This window comes from Salmo salar, chromosome 01, assembly GCF_965601325.2.
Source record: "Salmo salar chromosome 01, fSalSal1, whole genome shotgun sequence".
Lineage (NCBI taxonomy): Eukaryota > Metazoa > Chordata > Actinopteri > Salmoniformes > Salmonidae > Salmo > Salmo salar.
This window is the reverse complement of record NC_138291.1, coordinates 163,124,819-163,147,116: the sequence shown is the minus strand read 5'-3', so window position 1 is coordinate 163,147,116 and position 22,298 is coordinate 163,124,819. Positions and strand designations below refer to the sequence as shown.

Genomic DNA, 22,298 nt, shown 5'->3' with positions numbered 1-22,298 from the left:
AGGGTGGAGCAGAGGCCACGTCCCGCACCTGAGCCGCCGCCGTAAGAAGGCCCACCCGGACCCTCCACTTCAGTGTCAGGTTTTGCGGCCGGAGTCCGCACCTTGGAGGGGGGGGTACTGTAACGCCCTGGCCATAGAGAGGGGTTTTTTGTTCTTTATTTTGGTTAGGCCAGGGTGTTACATTGGGTGGGCGTTCTATGTTCTTTTTCTAGGTTTTTTGTATTTCTTTGTTTTGGGCCGTGTGTGGCTCCCAATCAGGCACAGCTGTAGTTCGTTGTTGTTGATTGGGAGTCACACATAAGGAGCATGTTTTTCCTTTGGGTTTTGTGGGTAATTGTTTCTGTTTAGATTTTCCTAACAGGACTGTTTGGCTGTCGGTTTTCTTGTTTTGTTTTATATAGTGTTCTTTCTGTTATTAAATTTATGATGAACACTAACTCCGCTGCACCTTGGTCTACTCTCTCTCACGACAGCCGTTACAAGATGGAAGGAAAATAGTTTAGAAACCTACCAAAAAACAATTAGGCAACAACAAATTCAATCCCTTTCAGACAACTTCCTGGACAAAATATTTAACTGTAATTGTTTAGGTGTAAACTTGGCAGTAGAAGGCCTTAACAGTGTATTTGACACTTCAGCTTCCCTATCAAATCTACAAATTTCAAGCAGACAACCTAACAAAATGAAAAACAATGACAAATGGTTGGATGAAGAATGCAAAAACCTAAGAAAGAATTTGAGAAACCTATCCAACCAAAAACATAGAAGCAGAAAACCTGAGCCTACGCCTTCACTATGGTGAATCACAGAAATACACTACAGAAAAAGAAGGAACAGCACATCAGAAATCAGCTCAATGTAACTGAAGAATCCATAGAACGTAAGCACTTCTGGGAAAATTGGAATCCACTAAACAATCAACACGAGTAGTTATCTATCCAAAATGGAGATGTGTGGATAAACCACTTCTCCAATCGTTTTGGCTCTGTATCAAAGAACAAACAACAAAAACATATACATGGTCAATTACAAATCGTATAATCAACTATTAAAGACTACCAGAACCCGCTGGATTCTCCAATTACATTGAATGAACTACAGGACAACATACAAACCCTCCAACCCAAAAAGGCATATGTTGTTGATGGTACACTAAATGAAATGATAAAATATACAGACCACAAATTCCATAGTAAATCATCTATGACAGTAAGCGGAGTGTGTGTGTGTGTGTGTGTGTGTGTGTGTGTGTGTGTGTGTGTGTGTGGGTGTGTGTGTGTGTGTGTGTGTGTGTGTGTGTGTGTGTGTGTGTGTGTGTGTGTGTGTGTGTGTGTGTGTGTGTGTGTGTGTGTGTGTGTGCCTGTGCGTGTGTGTGTCTGTGCATACCTTCTTCATGTGTGTGTGTCAGAGATCAGGCTAACGTTAGTGGAACAGACATGGGGTTCTGGAATGGCAGGTTGGTTCAGGGCCCTCTAAGTCGGAATGCTGTTGGAATTCTTCCAGAAAAAGCACTTGTCCCGGAGGGAGGGAGAGAGTGAGGGAGGGATAGAGGAAGGCAGGTCAGCTGACCCCACGTGCCTCACACAAGTGCTTTTGTCTCCAAGATGGCAGCTGTTCACATTCCCTCACTTCCCCAAGTTAGCTCCTGCTCTCCTAAACTGGGATTCCTGTTCTCTTGAGATACAATCGTTCACTTTCTGAGGCGAAAAGTTATCAATCTCTTTGTCTCTTAAACTTTAAATTCAGTATGTGTGTTTGTTTGTTGAGTGTATTTGTTATTAATGCAATACAGAGTGTCATACCTATTGCCCACTGTCTTGCCACAGTTTTGCTCACCTCAGCTTCCATCCATTCTCATTCTCATTCTAAAAGCCATAGCCATCATCTATCGTGGCCAAACGGAACACGTGTTTACTGGAGCTGCCATACAAATACAACTCAGCATGAAAATGGGTGAGGGAATAGCAAGGCAAAACAGATAGACACCAGATAGACACCAATGTGGCTAATTCATTCATTCATTCACTTATTCAGTCATTCATTCTTTCATTCATTTATTTATCATCATTCATTTATGTGAGAGTTGCATAAAACGTGATGTGGTTGAACCTTGAATGTAGAGCTCCATCTGATCCACAGTTCCACACACAGATTCTCTCTCTCACACACACAGTCAAATTTGAAGTTGCTCTGCTATTCAGTTCTGTCTTGTTCCATGTGGAGTGGAGCTGTTCCAATGTTTTGCCTGTTGTTGCATTTCTGTACTGTACATTTCCAAAGGTCTGTGTGTGTGTGTGCATGTGTTTGTGTTGTTTGAGCTGCAGGGAAAAGTTCTGGAGCAGGGTGGGCGTCTCCGCCTCCATACTGTCGTTCTTCATCTCCCCCTCTCTGCCTGCTGCACTCGTTTCAGTCCCTCTCTCTATCTAGCCCGCTTTTTCTCTCTCCATTCCTCTCTCTGTTTCTCTCTCCTCATCTCTATCTATTCTCATCTCCTCTCACTACCTACGTTTATTTCTTCCTTTCTGTTTCTCATACTCCCATTTCTCTCATCTCTTTCTCTCTCCCATCCTCTTTTCTCTCTTTCACTTCCTCCTTTCCTCTTGGGTTTCTGTCCGGTCTCAGTGGAGGGTGAGGACACATGTAGCAGCCTCAAGGACTTAAAGGATACTGTTCACCTTTCAGTCTGCTGACAGACATGTTTGGTCACACACACATGCTTAGTACCACATGTACGCACTCACACTAAGTTAGACAAATACTTTGACACACACTTTGACATAAACACACACACACACACACACACACACACACACACACACACACTGGCACAGAAAAACAAACAAAGTGATAGAGATGGTGGGAGGGAGAGAGGGGTTAGTGACAGAGGAGAAGGCTAAATAGAGGAAGAGATAAAGAGAAAGGTGTGTCAGAGAGAGTTACCTATATGAGGCGAGGATTCACGACCTCTCGCTCTTTGTGTCCTGTGTAACTCTATAGCCCACATACCAATGTCCTCTCCTCAGTCTCTTTCTCTGTCTTTCAGGTTCTCTCTCTCTCTCTCTCTCTCTCTCTCTCTCTCTCTGTCTGTTTGTCCAACCTCCCCCTCTCCCTCAGTAAATCACAGGGGAGTCAGAAGAGCTTAGGGGGAGAGGTTGTAGTCATGTTAGAAGGGTTTAGGGAAGCGGATTTACAGGTATGTCTGCTGAATGGGTAGGTCTTAGTCCTGCGGTTAAGTTATATGGGTAATGGTGAAGGGATGATCTGGTATAGGCTTTGTGGTGGGGTCAGAGTGAGGAGTTGTGAGGTGTTGAGAGAGGGATGAGGTGGTAGCCCTGTTGGTAGACCTTGGGAAGGGGTGGACGTGGATGAGCTGGGTGGAGGAGGCATTCTGTGGACAAATGCCTCAATTCCTCCTGGGCTAGAACAGGAGCAGTAACCTGAGAGGATTGATCAGGGAAGGAGGGAGGGATGGGAACGGAGGGACATGGGGAGAGACAGCTAGATAGCGAAACTCTCCCAGTTCTGGTGACAACCCCCTGCCTCCTAGTTCAAAGGCATAGCTAAGTATTTTTGTCACAGCTTCGGTAGATTTGTTCGTTTGTGTGCAGGAGCTTATTTTCGTGCATGCATGAGGTTGGATTTCAAAGTACCTTTCAAACTGATCTTGTGGTTGTTTTCATTTAGAGTAGTGAGAGAGGTTTCCAGTTATACAGATTTAAGTTATCATCTCCATGTATGGAACAGCCAACGCAATTACAGTGTTGGCTCTTTATAATAGACTTATATGGAATATTGTAGCATTGTGGCTTACAGTATTATCAGTGGAAAACCCAGTACATGTGAGACTGAAAGTAGCACAACTCTTGTAGCTGTAGTTTGGTGGAGAGAGAGTCCTGGCCTCAGCCCTGCAGTTCTGTTCTGGTCTACCACAACTCTTACTCTGATTGGAACATTCGCAGGAAGGAATTTTGCTCTATGAGGTCTAGGTCCCACCCCCTTTGAGCCCAGGGCGCTGGAACACAACTGCATTCCCTCTATACACACTCACGCACGCAGGGGGAAAGTGTGCGTGTGTGTGAGGGAGAGGGTGACAGTGTGTGTGAGAAAGAAGGAGAGAAAGAGAGTGACAAAAGCAGTTAGTTCCATGGACTGAAAGTGGAAACAAGCAAGAGGGAAGGAGGGAGGGAAAGAAAAGGGTTTGAGAGAAAGAGATCTTCTCCCCTCTGTTCTGGTGGCTGTTTTCTTTGCTGTGAGCCTAAGAAGGGGGAGGACCTAAACTCAGCGCTCAGAGTCAATACTGGACCCCTACTGGACTCCAATGCCCTTACTGGAGTCCACCGCGCTACACACAACCACGCTCTCACACACACACACATACTCTCTCACACGGTGACACACACACACACACGCTCCCTCAGACCCCTGCAGCTACTGCAGCCTACTACTGCAGAACGGAGCAGAGGGAGAAAGGAGGGGAAGTCGTTCGTTGTTACTACTTGTTGCTGTTTGCTTTCCGGGCAGAGCGTTGAGGATGATATTCCCTGTCTTTTCCTAGCGGGAGCTTGTCTGAGGTAAGAACCTCTGTGCTTGTCCCCATTCTTTACTGCTTATGTTTCTCTGTGAGAGAGGGAAGGAGCGAGGGAGGAAAGGACGGTAAAACGGGGGTAGTTTTTCACTCCATAGTTTGAGGGGGTTTCTGTGGGAATGCTGGCTTTGTTGAGTGGGGGTAGGAGGGAGGGAAGGAGAGAGAGGGAGGTGTGGAGGGAAGTGTTTCACGTGCCAGAGAGAACAGAGCTACCCTCGTCTGTCAGAGTAGAGCGGGAGAGAGAGACCCCTCACTGAATGAGCAGACTGGCCCCTCTCTAAGAAAAGAAAGAATGATGAAAGAGAGGGAGGAAAAGACTAACAGACAAATGGTGGTCTGTTACATGTGTTTCTCAACTCTCAGTTCTCGTAGTGGGACAAAACAGGAGCAGTGAAACACTAAACTGCTAGTGGAAAATCTAGCCCAGCTTTCTGTCTCTCTCTCTCTGGTCTACTTTGTGTTTCTCCATGCTGTCTCGAGTCTGCAGTTCTCTGATTAATGTTGCTCTTTCTCTCTGGTGTGTGGTTCTGGGGAGCTCTGTGTGGTTCAAGACTGCTCTCTACTTGCAGGGCCGGCTGTATAAATGTTACATTTATTTATAATCTGGAGTGTGGAGTCACAACACAGTGCAGTGAGGACTGAGAAGAGGAGAGGGCAGTAGTTAACTATTTTAGCAGTCTTGTCCCCATATTTTATCAAGCCTGCATGATTACAGCATCTTCTGCCTAGCGCCTACAACTAACGGCTGTTTACAGTGCATTCAAAAAGTATTCAGACACCTTGAATTTTCCACATTTTGTTACGTTTCAGCCTTATTCTAAAATGTATTAAATATTTTTCTTTTATCAATCTACACACAATACCCCATAATGACAAAGCAAAAACAGCTTATTTTTTATTTTTGCAAATATATGTAAAAAAAACGGAAATATCACATTTACATAGAAATTTAGACCCTTTACTCAGTACTTTGTTGAAGCACCTTTTCCACCTATTACAGCCTCGAAACTTCTTTGGTATGACACTACAAGTTTGGCACACCTGTATTTGGGGAGTTTCTCCCATTCTTCTCTGCAGATTCTCTCAAGCTCTTTCAGGTTGGATGGAGAGCGTCGCTGCTCAGCTATTTTCAGGATTCTCAAGAGGTGTTGGATTCAGTTCAAGTCCAGGCTCTGGCTGGGCCACTCAAGGACATTCAGAGACTTGTCCCAAAGCCACTCCTGCATTGTGTTGGCTGTGGGCTTAGGGTCGTTGTACTGTTGGAAGGTGAACCTTCACCCCAGTCTGAGGTCCTGAGCGCTCTGTAGCAGGTTTCCATCAAGGATCTCTCTGTACTTTTCTCCGTTCATCTTTCCCTCGATCCTGACTAGTCTCCCAGTACCTGCCGCTGAAAAACATCCCGATAGCATGATGCTGCAACCACCATGCTTCACCGTAGGGATGATGCCAGGTTTCCTCCAGATGTGACGCTTGACATTCAGGCCAAAGAGAATCTTGTTTCTCATGGTCTGAGAGTCCTTTAGGTGCCTTTTGGCAAACTCCAAGCGGGGCCCCCAAGCAGGCTGAGGAGTGGCTTCTGTCCAATCAATTGAATTTACCACAGATGGACTCCAATCAAGTTGTAGAAACATCTCAGGGGTGATCAATGGAAACAGGATGCACCTGAGGTCAATTTCAAGTCTCAAAGCAAAGGTTCTGAATACTTATATAAATAAGGTATTTCTGTTTTATATTTTTTATAAATTTGCAAAAAATTCAAAAACCTGTTTTCGCTTTGTCATTATGGGGTATTGTGTGTAGAATGAGGAGGAACATTATACATTTTATACATTTTAGAAAAAGGCTGTAACGTAACAAAATGTGGATAAAGTCAGGGGGTTGGAATACTTTATGAATGCGCTGAATACCATGTGAGGACTTTTCAAGCATTTATACCGTATCATGTGGCATGGATTTTAGCGGCCCTAGTCTAGTTGTCGTGGTGATATGTTCTGTCCATTTTGGTAGGTGTTGTTGTGATACTGTATGTTCTCAGACTCTATCTCTCGGCTGGCGCTGGCCAGGGCTGGGTCGTTGGTCGGTCATTGTTGTTCTATTAATAGTTTGGGCTGGGCCAGCGAAGGAAGTCGCCTTGGAGCGGCTGGCCAGCTGGAGGAGAGGGATTAACCGGACTACCAAGCGGGAAATATGGAATAAGAGAACGGCGTTCCCGAGGAATCAGCGGAGGGAATGGGACTGTAGAGTAACACCTGCTATAGACCTGGTGTTACTGCTAGTGAAGTGGAACTGAAGGCTACAGAACACAGAGCCTGGGGAGATATGGTCTGATACATTATATCCTCTGGAGAAACACTCAGCCTGCTGCAGCCTGTAAGCAGGACCAACAGAGAATTACACTAGAGTCATCTTACTTTATTAACTGCTGTTTATCCAGATATCACTCTACTTGAAGTGCATTTATGGGATATCAGTAAACACATTTTTGCAGTTTGACAAAAAAATATGTAAAAACTGCAGTCACAGATGGCTTACTAGTCTCAACAACCTGTCTGTCCTTGCTACGGTGCCATAGCTGATTTAGAGAGAAGCTTCCAGCTGCAGATTATGCGGCGTGGTCTGCAAACCTCAAAGCACATGAGTCTCAGATGGTATTTTGGCATCTCAAATTGTACGTGCGCATGCAACCTATAGATGTTTTTGAGTCCGTAGCTTTGTTCCAGGGCATCAGTGTGCTACATTTACATTTTAGTAGATGCTCTTATCCAGAGCGACTTACAGTAGTGAATGCATACATTTCATAAATTTCATGCATTTTCTTTATGTACTGGCCTCCCGTGGGAATCGAACCCACACACCATGCTGGCATTGCAAACACCATGCTCTACCAACTGAGCCACAGGGAAGACTACATATATACTATTCGGCGCACTAGCTTTGGTTCATGGCGTTATTTTAACCACTGTTGCCTGTGCAGCTGGCAAGTACACACTAGCTAAGCTAGCTAGCTATTATACACTAGCTAGTACACGCTAGCTAGAACACGCTAGCTAGCTAGTACACACCAGCTAGTGCCTAGCTTCTAATTCTAAATGTAATTTCACCACCCCTGCTGTTAGTGGCGGTAACGCACCATCTTCTCTGGCACAATTCGACATCCTGTCTCATCTCATATGTCTCTCAGTGTCTGTGGCATGAGAAGGTATCTGCTGGACCCAGACCCTATTGGACTTAGAGGCACCAGTGGATGCTTAACCAGGGGATGCTTAACAAACATTTTGCTAAACCACAAGCCTTTCGCTACACCTGCAATAACATCTGCTAAATATGTTTATGCGGTCAATAAAGTTTGATTTGAACTTTTAAGTGGTCTGACAGTACCATGATTGATTTGTCTGATACTCTGCTTGTTTGTCTAAGGAGAGGAGTGATAGCCACATAGCTCTCCTATCTTTTCCTTCTTTCATTCCACTTTCCCTTTATCCCCCTCTTCTCTCCCTCCCTCTGATTAATTTCAATGTGTTCCTAAGCAATCTGGGGCTTGAACTTGTCTGCCAACCCATGTTTTATGGTCTGTCTTACCTCCATATCATGACCATTTACCATTACTGGCCTAGATGATCAACACCAGGTAATGGATTACACATCAGATGTTTTACTGTACCGAAACATAGATCTTACTGTATTTAACGTAGTGAATAAAGAGGCCTTTTTTACTCATTTACCCAGACTTCATTGCAGGGTCTGTGACTTGACGTGCATGTGTAGATACATGTCAGGTGTACTGCAGCCAGCTGCACCATTGTGAAACAGTCTCTTTTGTAACAGACTCTTGCTCCACGCTTTACAATGCTTTGTCTTGAACGTACTTGTTCAGGAGGACATTGTGTGATGCATGATAAATTATAGATTACATTTATAGCTGAATATGGAGAGAGTCAAACATGTTAACTTTTACCTACAGCAGGGGTATTCCAATCTTACCATACAAGGTCCAGAGTACTTCTGGTTTTCTGTTCTACTTAATAATGAATTGAGTTTTGTAGACAGGCTTCCATTTGCCCCCCCCCCCCCCCCCCCCCACCCCCCGACCCACCCCCTCAACAAAAGGTGTAATTACTGCTGGTCGTAAACCACCGTGGAATAGAGAGGAGAGTGATATATGTATGGTTTCTTCTTCTATAGAGAAGAATGTGTGTGTGCTTGCATGAGTGTGTGTATCTGCATGTGTGTAAAAGGGTGCTTCATGCAATGTTTGTGTGTGTCTGGTTCTGTGTGTGTGTGTGTGTGTGTGTGTGTGTGTGTGTGTGTGTGTGTGTGTGTGTGTGTGTGTGTGTGTGTGTGTGGGGGGGGCATGTTTACACAAGGAGTTTGAGAGTCTGCGCTCTTCATTAAAAATAATCAATTAGCTATTTTCATACCCTTCTGCCCCATTAGGCAGCAGGGAGCTCTAATGAACTCTGCGTATCAACAGATTCATTTTCTCTCTGTTTTACCTAACTGTTTTAAGGCCATGAATAGTGAGCTGTGTGAAGGGGCATGTGTCATGGCTACTGTGTCTGGTCATGTGTGTATTGGTCTGTTTGTTTTGGTCCAGTGTACTGGTCTAGTAGTGTTCCTCCAGGGTGAACGTTAAGCTATTTATTGTGTTTAGGTGTTGTGGAGTGCTACCACAGGCTGTCTAGCATTATCTTGGGGAGATAATGCAAGTCTTCAGGTCTCAGGCAAGGTTAGTCATCACACAAGCATGCTAAGTGTTGTAGTTGTGTGTGTCTGTGTGTGTGAAGACTGTAAGGAATGCACCGGTGTTGTTGTGCCAGATGCATCAACTTGTGTGTGATGTTTGTTTGGCTCTTTGACCTTGCCTCACTGTGGAACACACACACACACCCACACACACCCACACACACACACACACACACACACCCACACACACACACACACACACACCACACACACACACACACACACACACACACACACACGGAGGGCGGGGAGCACAGGGGCAGGGGCACAGGGCATAAACCCTTAAACTCTTCCCCTGTGCCAGGGCCGGTCTGGGATTGTTCTACTCTCCTAGGTGGAAAAACAGGAAAAGGCACATGGAGACACACACACACACACACACACACACACACACACACACACACACACACACACACACACACACACACACACACACACACACACACACACACACACACACACACACACACACACACACACACACACACACACACACACACCTATAGATGAATACACGTCAAACAATGTCAGACACTCACACACACAAATTTACACAACCAGATTTAATAGGCAGTCTCGGTCCTAGTTTCACCTTAGTAGGGCTTGTGATAAACTGTAGTGTGAACAGATTGAGCCAGTTCCTGTTCCTGTGTAGAAGTCATAGGTCACTAGTCACAGGAAGAGAGGGCTTCCTGAAACTGAGTCTTAAACTAACTGGGTGGATTTTCCTTTCATAGCTTGGCAAGCATGGCATTGCCTGCTCTTTGTAATAGTCTGACACCTATTCTTGTTTTGTGTGTATTTACTATGTTTCTCTGAATGGTGTGATGGGAACTGTGCTGTGAAACCTTTATTTATCTCCAACAGGAAAATAGCTGTTGACAAGACTAACTGTCCTTGATGTCTAGCAGAACTAGTTGTGTTGACAAGACTAACTGTCCTTGATGTCTAGCAGAACTAGTTGTGTTGACAAGACTAACTGTCCTTGATGTCTAGCAGAACTAGTTGTGTTGACAAGACTAACTGTCCTTGATGTCTAGCAGAACTAGTTGTGTTGACAGGACTAACTGTCCTTGATGTCTAGCATAACTAGTTGTGTTGACAAGACTAACTGTCCTTGATGTCTAGCAGAACTAGTTGTGTTGACAAGACTAACTGTCCTTGATGTCTAGCAGAACTAGTTGTGTTGACAAGACTAACTGTCCTTGATGTCTAGCAGAACTAGTTGTGTTGACAAGACTAACTGTCCTTGATGTCTAGCATAACTAGTTGTGTTGACAGGGATAACTGTCCTTGATGTCTAGCATAACTAGTTGTGTTGGCAGGGCTAACACAGGTGTGTGTGTGTGTGTGTGTGTGTGTGTGTGTGTGTGTGTGTGTGTGTGTGTGTGTGTGTGTGTGTGTGTGTGTGTGTGTGTGTGTGTGTGTGTGTGTGTGTGTGTGTGTGTGTGTGTGTGTGTGTGTGTGTGTGTGTGTGCTGGTGCGTGTGCGTGTCTGTGCATACGTGCGGCTATTCAGGGTATTTAGAGCCGGACACAGAAGGATAGTTACTATTTTGGACTGGGCAGTCTAGACACACTGCAGTCGTGTGTGTATTCTTAGGAGTACACAGGAATATACACTCACACTACCAAGTACACTTAGTAATCGAACACACACACTACCAAGTACACTCAGTAATGGAACACACACACTACCAAGTATACTCAGTAATGGAACAAACACTGCCAAGTACACTCAGTAATGGAACACATACACTGCCAGGTACACTTAGTAATGGAACACACACACTGCCAAGTACACTTAGTAATGGAACACACACACTGCCAGGTACACTTAGTAATGGAACACACACTACCAAGTACACTCAGTAATGGAACACATACACTGCCAGGTACACTCAGTAATGGAACACATACTGGCCAGTACACGCACTAATGGAACACACACACTGCCAAGTACACTCAGTAATGGAACACACACACTGCCAAGTACACTTAGTAATGGAACACACACACTGCCAAGTACACTCAGTAATGGAACACACAGTGGCCAATAAACTCAGTAATGGAACACACACTGGCCAAGTACACTCAGTAATGGAACACACACTGGCCAAGTACACTCAGTAATGGAACACACACTGGCCAAGTACACTCAGTAATGGAACACACACTTCCAAGTACACTCAGTAATGGAACACACACTGCCAAGTTCACTCAGTAATGGAACACACACTGGCCAGGTACACTCAGTAATGGAACACATACCCTGCCAAGTACACTCAGTAATGGAACACATACTGGCCAGTACACTCACTAATGGAACACACACACTGCCAAGTACACTCAGTAATGGAACACACACTGGCCAATAAACTCAGTAATGGAACACACACACTGGCCAATAAACTCAGTAATGGAACACACACTGGCCAGGTACACTCAGTAATGGAACACACACTACCAAGTACACTCAGTAATGGAACACACACTGCCAAGTATACTCAGTAATGGAACACACACTGGCCAGGTACACTCAGTAATGGAACACACACTACCAAGTACACTCAGTAATGGAACACACACTGCCAAGTACACTCAGTAATGGAACACACACACTGCCAAGTACACTCACTAATGGAACACACACACTGCCAAGTACACTCACTAATGGAACACACACACTGCCAAGTTCAGTCAGTAATGGAACACACACACTGGCCATTGCAGTCAGTAATGTCTGAAATTACAGTGTATAAGAGAGGCCATAATTGACAATGCGAAATTGCAGTAAACAAGCCTCGAGGGTAAGCTAGGTTTCCATGGCGTTGTTTTGGCAGCTGTTTGGAATATTCAGCTTCAATGGGCATTGGCATAGATTCTACAAGTGTCTGGAACTCTATTGGAGGGATGCGACACCATTCTTCCATGAGAAATTCCATAATTTGGTGTCTGTGTCCTGATGGTGGTAGAAAACACTGTCTCCGGTGCAGCTCTAGAATCTCCCTTAAGTGTTCAATTGGGTTGAGATCTGGTGACTGAAACGGCCATGGCATATGGTTTACATAATTTTCATGCCATCAAACCATTGAGTGACCACTCGAGCCCTGTGGATGGGGGTATTGTCATACTATGGGGGCATAGCCAAAATAATGGCCAAAAGAATGGCCTGCCCAGCATTTTTATACATGACCCTAAGCATGATGGGATGTTAATTAACTCAGGAACTCTACCTATGTGGAAGCATCTGCTTTCAATATACTTTGTATCCCTCATTTATTTAAGTGTTTCCATTATTTTCCTGTAGATGTGTCATAAATATGTCATGAGCAACTGTCTTTTTACTTCAGAAAACTACACTCACTATGCAGAACGTTTTCAAGGAAAGTTATCACTGATGACATGGAGCACAACCATGAAGCTGTAGACATGTATAGGTCTATTGGAAAAGATATTCACTCCCACAACATTCTCTCTATGAGTTCAGATATGCCACAGTTTCAGTATGCCCACATCGGAATCCAAAGAAGAGGAAAATATTTTCTGTGGTATTTAATGTCCTTACAAACGGACTTGAGTAGGAATAAAAATAAAAAACACAACATGTTCTGTACTCATATTAATTTCTGGGCCTATAATGAGTATATGATACACTCTTTGCTGTAGTGGTTGACCTTATCTGAGGGTTTATTGAAGCCAGCCCTAGACTGGACTGTAGTGTATGTTGTGACTGAAACTAGGGTGCATGATATAGTGTGTAGTGACAGAGTAAGGGGAGACTGGATTAGAGCTGACAGGAGGATAGGCTAGGGTAGGGAGAAGGTCACAGGGGAGTGTTAACTGTGTATTTAGCATCACAATGGATGAAATTATGTAACTCACACACACAAATACAAACACACACACGTGCTTACACACACACATGCACCCCCCCCCCCCCCCCCCCACACACACACACACTGGAAGTTTACTGATCGCCTAATGAGGACATTCTTCCCCTTGTTTGTCTGGTGTGCGTACGTCTGCTGTGTGTGTGTGTGTGTGTGTGTGTGTGTGTGTGTGTGTGTGTGTGTGTGTGTGTGTGTGTGTGTGTGTGTGTGTGTGTGTGTGTGTGTGTGTGTGTGTGTGTGTGTGTGTGTTGCTGTCTCTCTAGCTCTCTCTCTGGTTGTTAAATATTAATCAGAGCGGAACTCTTTTAGTTTGCTTCAATAATTTATCTATTGGTTGGTTCTATTGAAAACTTGCTTCTAGGTCTCATATCCCACTAGCTAGAGGAACTACACCAGCCCCTCATCTCTCTCACACACATCACAAACAAGCACAGAATTAATATTTATACCAGACTCAGTGCTGGTTGTTGCTTGGGTGTATTAGAGTAGCATCTTGTGGATCAGTGACAGTACTGGAAGTTACTGTTCAGAAGTTACTCTGCACTTTCATCCTAACTCATATTGTCAGTCACTTTATCTGATGTCAAAGGGGATTTCATCTCTGGTCGAACTACACTGAACAAAAATATAAATGCAACATGTAAAGTGTTGGTCCATGTTTCATGAGCTGAAATAAAAGATCCCAGAAATGTTCCATACGCAGAAAAAGCTTCTTCCTCTCACATTTTGTGCACAAATGTGTTTACATCCCTGTTAGTCAGCATTTCCCCTTTGCCAAGCTAATCCATCCACCTGACAGGTGCACCTTGTGCTGGGGACAATAAAAGGCCACTCTAAAATGTGCAGTTTTGTCACACAACACGCCACAGATGTCTCAAGTTTTGAAGGAGTGGCAATTGGCATGCTGACTGCAGGAATGTCCAATAGAGCTGTTGCCAGAGAATTTAAAAGTAAATTCTCTAACATAAGCCACCTCCAACGTTGTTTAATAGAATTTGGCGGTACGTCCAACTGGCCTCAGTCAACCGCAGACCACGTGTATGGCGTTGTGTGGGCGAGTGCTTTGCTGATGTAAATGTTATGACCAGAGTGCCATATGGTGGTGGTGGGGTTATGGTATGGGCAGGCATAAGCTACGGACAATGAGCACAATTGCATTTTATCGGTGACAATTTGAATACACAGAGATCCTGAGGTCCATTGTTGTCCGATTCATCCGTCACCTTCACCTCATGTTTCAGGATGATAATGCACGGCCCCATGTCACAAGGATCTCTGCACAATTCCTGGAAGCTGAAAATGTCCCAGTTCTTCCATGGCCTGCATACTCACCAGACATGTCACCCAATGAGCATGTTTGGGATGCTCTGGATCGACTTGTACAACAGGGTGTTCAGCAATTTCGAACGGCCATCAAAGAGGAGTGGGACAACATTCCATAGTCCACAATTAAAGCCTTCCCTGTGGCTCAGTTGGTAGAGCATGGTGTGTGCAACACCAGGGTTGTGGGTTCGATTCCCACGGGGGGCCAGTACAATTTATTTATTTTTTTAAATATTTTTTTTTTGAAATGTATGGAATGTATGTATTCACTACTGTAAGTCGCTCTGGATAAGAGCATCTGCTAAATGACGTAAATGTAATGTAAATGATCAACTATATGCGAAGGAGATGTGTCATGCTGCATGAGGCAAATGTTGGTCACACCAGATACTGACTGGTTTTCTGATCCATGCCCTTACTGTGTGTGTGTGTGTGTGTGTGTGTGTGTGTGTGTGTGTGTGTGTGTGTGTGTGTGTGTGTGTGTGTGTGTGTGTGTGTGTGTGTGTGTGTGTGTGTGTGCTAGTCCCACCATCTGATAAAGCCCTGTTGTGTTCTATATGTGATGAGTTGGACCACCTACAGCACTATCATACCGGATCTAGAGGATGCGGATAACCTACTTAGACGCACACACACATTAGAAGTCTTACCTTATCTTCTCTGTCTGTCTGTCTGTTTGTACACAGTAAATGTTGCAGTGTTAAATCAACACTTAGAGTCATTTTAACATTATCTCAGAGTAAATATGGTCCCACTCTACAGAGTGTACTCTGATTATAGTGTTAAATTTTGAGCGTGTGTAGTGTAAAACAAAGGTTAGTGTAAAAAAAATAACTCTGCATTACACTAGGCAGTGTTACTCAAATGTATCACTATGGGGTAATTAACACTCACAGTGTTATTTATATTTAACACTAGTGTTGATCAAGAGTTCATTTTGGTAGTTAACAGAAAATCTATGGCAATCTATGTAATTTTGATCATTTATACTTGGAAACATTTATTCACATATAGTATTCATTTACTATATCTGTGTCCATATTGTCCATGAGTTTCTAATAGATAGAAAATAGCCTAATTAATGAAAAAAGCATCCAATCAACAATCATATTATTTTCAATTAACTCTGCAACTCTTCCAACTTTTGACTGTGTTCACAACTGCCACTAGTTTGACGCCAAAACATTGACAACAAATACATATTGGAGCGGCAGGTAGCCTAGTGGTTAGAGCGTAGGACTTGTAACCGATAGGTTGCAACATTGAATCCCCGAGCTGACAAGGTAAAAATCTGTCGTTCTGCCCCTGAACAAGGCAGTTAACCCACTGTTCCTAGGCCGTCATTGAAAATAAGAATTTGTTCTTAACTGACCTGCCTAGTTAAATAAAGGTAAAATTTAAATATATATATTGACCTAGTAAAATAAAGACAAGTGTGTAAAAAAATAATGCTGAAACCCTCATTTTAAACACCAATGGTATTCACTAAGTTGATAGGTTATATTTAGGATATGTTTTACAGCTTTATCATTTTTTTATTTATTTAACGATCATCTCATTTCATTACTTCAAATGGGTTCCATAACATTTTCAACTCAACTGATGTTATTTTTTTCACCAAAACATGTTACGTAGGGAATGTGCCCTCTCTGGTATTGACACGTACACTATAGGCAACAGCTTGCAGATACAGTGCGAGCAGTCGACCTACATTATGACAATATTATGGACAAGATCATTATTATTCGTCAAACGGCGGCCAAGCATCAATCATCATGTCACCAAAATAAGACCCTCGATATTTATTGGAAATGAGCATCAATCTCATCACGTTCACTTTCACCACCCTGTGAAGTTTATCATTTCATCTGTAGCCTAATCAACTGCATGCTTTCCTGAGTCGTAGAGGGAGGACCACACCACAGATCATCGTGTCACTCCAAGTTTACTTTGATATGATGATTATTACAGTATAGCAATATTTGCGCATAAAGGGGTTTCCACCACCATTTCTTGCATAATGCATTTTACAGACACAAAAAGATCCCACCTTGTCTAGCGTATTTTGTTTTGTCGACATTTGGAAACCTTACTGACAAATGTACTGTTTCCATCAGGCCTGTCATGACATTGTTTATGTACTTTACCTGCATAAAAAGGTTGGATGAAAACCTGATTACTGTCAGGGTTAGGAAACTCAATAAATAAGGCTACCTAAACCATTTAAACCGGAACAACCTTTTCAGTAATAGGTGCAATGCATATAACTACCTGATTGGATTAGTTTAGAAAAAATGTATGTTATTTTACACCACTGAGTGTTAATTTCATTCTTAAAGAGTGAATTTAACTCCTAAATCAACACTACAAATGTTGTGTATTTGCTGTCTGTCTGTCTGTCTGTCTGTCTGTCTGTTTAACACACACACACACACACACACACACACACACACACACACACAGAGTGATGCATACATTTTAGATTAGCATGAGGTTTGTTTCCTTTTCTCATAGTCGAGCAGAGCATGGTGAAAAAAAGACAGGAAAATGAGAGAGCGATAGAGTCTAGTGTGGGAAACCCTTTTTCTGAATTACCCTGGTTGGTGAGTATAGTGTTCACTGATTGGGGCGTTCGTTCTTTGGTGGCTTTGAATCTTCTCTCTGTACAATCAGCAGCGCCCACCTGCTTTTTCCACAGAAAATAGCCTTTAAAAAGAGAAGATGTTATAAAACAGCCTTTAAAAAGAGAGCATATTAAAAGCAGAGAAACTCACTGCCTGCAGCATAATTAAATGATCTACTGAAACAGAAACTACAGTAATAACATGTTTCCTACCTTTACACTTCTAGTTTACTCCTTCTCCTTTCTCTCTCCTTAAACAGCCCTCTGAAAGCTAACAGGTCGTCATGGGTAACACCCAGCAGGTCCCAGACCAGACCCAGCACATGAACACCAACGTAGCTCAGTTGGTAGAGCATGGCGCTTGCAACGCCAGGGTTGTGGGTTCGATTCGATTCCCACGGGGGGCCAGTATGTAAAACTGTAATAAAAATGTATGCATGTAAGTCGCTCTGGATAAGAGCGTCTGCTAAATGACTAAAATGTAAACACAACTCAACCGCAATGCAATGACAGCACCGTAGCAAGTACAGTTGGTACTGAACATTTGAGTACAATTTGAATGTCAGCAAGCTTTGAAGTCCATGCCCGGCTCTGAAACAATCACGAGCACACCTTCATTCCCACTATCACTCTCTTTTTACATCCTTCTACCATGTCTGGTTGTTTGTCTAGGGATTTAGCTTGACACTACACAGTAGATGAAATAACAACAGGATTACTCAGATGAGAAGGCCAGAGAGGAGATAACAGACCCAGATATTGGCAATTGGATGTGTGTGCGCGTGTGTGTGTGTGTGTGTGTGTGTGTGTGCCTCTGTGCTCGCATGTGTTTGTTTGCAGTGTATTGGATGTTTGTGTATGGAGTTATGTCTGTGATCTGCTCAGGATTCCTGTGTAAGCATTTGTAGGGATGTAAACAGCTCAGAGGTACTGTATGTGGGACATTTATGTTTTAATCCTCGTCTCTGTTTTCCCTTTGATGTAGCTGGACTCAGCTGGACTCAGCTGGAATAGACTAGCAGTACCTATGCTGACAACACACCTGGGTCTATCTAACACATTGGTTCTCAACTTGTTTTGCCTCGGGACCCAAATTGAATCAGGTTGTCTCAGTTGCGACCTAATTTTCGCATCATGAAAAATAATCCCCAAAATACAATCAGGATTTTTTTTAATGCTATATTGATAGTAAATGTAGCAATTATATGACAAGGGAACAACATTCCCACCTCTTTAATTGTCAGTAATTACATTTTGTTGATCAAGAAAGTTAATAAACTTTGGCTTGCGGCCACAACATCAACCCAAATAGCACTGCAAAATAAAAATACTGATCATACCGTGATTGAAGAAAAATAGAAAAGTGAAATTATGTAAAAATCTACGTTTATTATCATTTCTATACACTTTCTACCTGTGTTTGAGTTCAGACTGGAGTATTTATTTGTATTTTTTACTCAGACAGTCGCAACCCATTCATAACCTCCCGGTCGCAACCCACCAGTTGAGAATCGCTGATAACATATCAACACAGAGTCTAACACAGAGTCTACACACAGCATCTGTAGTTTGGTGCGATGGACAGGGTTCACCAACATTGCCCTCTTGCCTTGAATCTCTCTCTTTCTCTCTCTCGCGCTATGTTTCCTTTCAATCTACCTTGCTCTTCCTACACCAGTCTGTCCCTCTCCTCTTTATGCCTCCTTCTCTCTCCTTCTGTGTTTCTCTCACCAATAGCACACCATTAGAACAAAACAACTTCCCAGTTGCTCTTACTGGCAAAAAGTTCCAACAGGGTATTTGAGAAACAAGACTTGGGGGCCTATTGTGAACTGTCAGCAGAATCCTGTGGTTGCCCTATTACCTAGACCATGTGGTCACCCTGTGGTAGCTAGACCAGTGTTAGACCTGTGGTAGCTAAACACTGTGTTAGCCCTGTGTTACCTAGACCCTGTGTTAGCCCTCTGGTACCTAGACCCTGTGGTACCTAGACCCTGTGGTCGCACTGTGGTACCTAGACCCTGTGGTCGCACTGTGGTACCTAGACCCTGTGGTCGCCTGTGGTACCTAGACCCTGTGGTCGCACTGTGGTACCTAGACCCTGTGGTCGCACTGTGGTACCTAGACCCTGTGGTCGCCTGTGGTACCTAGACCCTGTGGTCCCCTGTGGTACCTAGACTCTGTGTTAGCCCTGTGGTACCTAGACCCTGTGTTACCCCTGTGATAGCTAGACCCTGTGTTAGCCCTGTTGTACCTAGACCCTGTGTTAGCCCTGTGGTATCTAGACCCTGTGGTCGCACTGTGGTACCTAGACCCTGTGGTCGCCCTGTAGTACCTAGACCCTGTGGTCGCCCTGTAGTACCTAGACCATTTGGTCGCCCTGTGGTAGCTAGACCCTGTGGTACCTAGACCCTGTGGTCACCCTGTAGTACCTAGACCCTGTGGTCGCCTGTGGTACCTAGACCCTGTGGTCGCCTGTGGTACCTGGACCCTGTGGTACCTGGACCCTGTGGTACCTGGACCCTGTGGTCACCCTGTTGTACCTAGACCCTATGTTAGCCCTGTTGTACCTAGACCCTGTGTTAGCCCTGTTGTACCTAGACCCTATGTGAGCCCTGTTGTACCTAGACCCTGTGTTAGCCCTGTTGTACCTAGACCCTGTGTTAGCCCTGTTGTACCTAGACCCTATGTGAGCCCTGTTGTACCTAGACCCTATGTTAGCCCTGTTGTACCTAGACCCTATGTTAGCCCTGTTGTACCTAGACCCTGTGTTAGCCCTGTTGTACCTAGACCCTATGTTAGCCCTGTTGTACCTAGACCCTGTGTTAGCCCTGTTGTACCTAGACCCTATGTTAGCCCTGTTGTACCTAGACCCTGTGTTAGCCATGTGGTACCTAGACCCTGTGTTAGCCCTGTGGCATCTGTAGGTCCCAGTGTTAGCCCTGTGTACCTAGAACCTGTGTTAGCCCTGTGGCATCTGTAGGTCCCAGTGTTAGCCCTGTGGTATCTGTAGGTCCCAGTGTTAGCCCTGTGGTAGCGGTAGGACCCTGTGTTAGCCCAGTGGTAGCTGTAAGTCCCAGTGTGAGCCCTGTAGTATCTGTAGGTCCCAGTGTTAGCCCTGTGGTATCTGTAGGTCCCAGTGTTAGCCCTGTGGTATCTGTAGGTCCCAGTGTTAGTCCTGTGGTAGCTGTAGGACCCTGTTGTTAGCCCTGTGGTATCTGTAGGTCCCAGTGTTAGCCCTGTGGTATCTGTAGGTCCCAGTGTTAGCCCTATGGTATCTGTAGGTCCCAGTGTTAGCCCTGTGGTATCTGTAGGTCCCAGTGTTAGCCCTGTGGTATCTATAGGTCCCAGTGTTAGCCCTGTGGTATCTGTAGGTCCTAGTGTTAGCCCTGTGGTATCTGTAGGTCCCAGTGTTAGCCTTGTGGTACCTAAACCCTGTGGTCACCCTGTTGTACCTAGATTTGGTGTTAGCCCTCTTGTAGCTGGACCTTGTGCTAGCTGCACAGCCTTTGGTGTTTGTAATTTGTTTCAATGTGGGTCTTTGAATCAGAGTTGCCCATCAGACCAGAGCAGAGTGGGATAGAGATAAGACAGGATCCCACACCCACAGGGAAGATCACTGGCTGGGTGGACAGCTCAAAATCACTCAGTCAGTCAGACTGCCAACCATGTGTGTGTTCTCTATGTCTATGCACACAGAAATGCAAACAAATAGGCACACACACATTTGTTCTTGGCTATTGATGTGATGCAGTATTGGAATAACTCTTGGTGGGAGTGTTGTGGTAGTGTCATGCATATATAGTATGTCATGGACAGGCAAATGGATTTCATTCCCAGCTTTGGTTGTTTTAAATCCCTGTTTCCCTAGAAACATGTGAATACCAAACACGCTACACTGAAAGAGGTAAAGTGAGAAAAGGAAAGAGAGAAAAACAGGAGAAGAAAGAGTCATTTTCCATTGTGGAATGTGCCTTCTAACCCAATCTGTAGAAGTATTTGATAGTGTGAAGCCATCTTAATTCTTAATGCCCTGACTGCACTGTCTGCACATTTAGCAGAAAGATTGTTAGTGACTTTGAGATATTTAGTGAAGACCCCCACCATCGCTATCTACGGTCTAGGGCCCCATCGCTTTAATACTGAGCATGATGACTTTCTCAAACACACACACACACACGCACATACACACACACACACATACTCACACACACACGGAGAGACACACACACGCAATCACCCAATTGGAAGTCTGTTAACTGACCAAGCCAATCACAAAGTGGTTCAGTCAGATAATTATCAGTGAGTCATTGTACACTACAGTTAACTGGAGAGAATGAACACTGACCATTAACCATCATTTGTAGGTATAACCAATTAGCTAAGTACACTGACTGTTGACTCCGTGTAACAGAGTATAACCATTAACTGCCAGGTCAGAGGTATAGTTACAGATGGATCTGACCCTACGGCCTGAAGTTAGGTCACCTGACCTAATTATGAAACACAAGACATGACACAAAAACTGCAAGGAACTACAGTTTTCCTCTCTTTCGCTCTCTAGATCAAATCAAATCAAACGTTTTTATATAGCCCTTCTTACATCAGCTGACATATCAAAGTGCCCAGCCTAAAACCCAGCCTAAAACCCCAAACAGCAAGCAATGCAGGTGTAGAAGCACGGTGGCTAGGAAAAACTCCCTAGAAAGGCCAAAACCTAGGAAGAAACCTAGAGAGGAACCAGGTGTCACGCCCTGACAATAGAGAGCACTTGGTTCTCTATGGTGTTTAGGTCAGAGCGTGACTAGGGGGGGGGGGGGGGCGTTCTAGTCATTGTATTTCTATGTTGGTGAGTTGTATGGTTCCCAATTAGAGGCAGCTGGTAATCGTTGCCTCTAATTGGGGATCATATTTAGGTAGCCTTTTTCCCACCTGTGTTTTGTGGGATATTGTTTTGAGTGAGTGCATGTAGCACGACGGTACTGCACGGTCGTTGGTTGTTTCTTGGTTTGTTTAAGTTTCACAGTAATAAAAGATGTGGAACTCCAATCACGCTGCGCCTTGGTCCATCTATCCCAACAACCGTGACACCAGGCTTTGAGGTGTGGCCAGTCCTCTTCTGGCTGTGCCGG

General features: G+C 44.2%; 1 protein-coding gene across 4 annotated transcripts in view; it reads left to right on the top strand.

The window, feature by feature from the left end:
* LOC106568602 (disabled homolog 2-interacting protein) overlaps nt 1-22,298 on the top strand; it is a 242,985-nt gene that overhangs the window by 23,715 nt on the left and 196,972 nt on the right. For 2 of the 4 annotated variants that reach the window (XM_014139105.3, XM_014139096.3), the window contains exon 1: nt 4,090-4,571. The exons of the other annotated variants lie outside the window; for them this stretch is intronic. The gene's annotated coding sequence lies outside the window, so the exon portion shown is untranslated. Of the gene's footprint in view, nt 1-4,089; nt 4,572-22,298 lie in introns of those variants that run through there. 4 annotated transcript variants of the gene reach the window in all.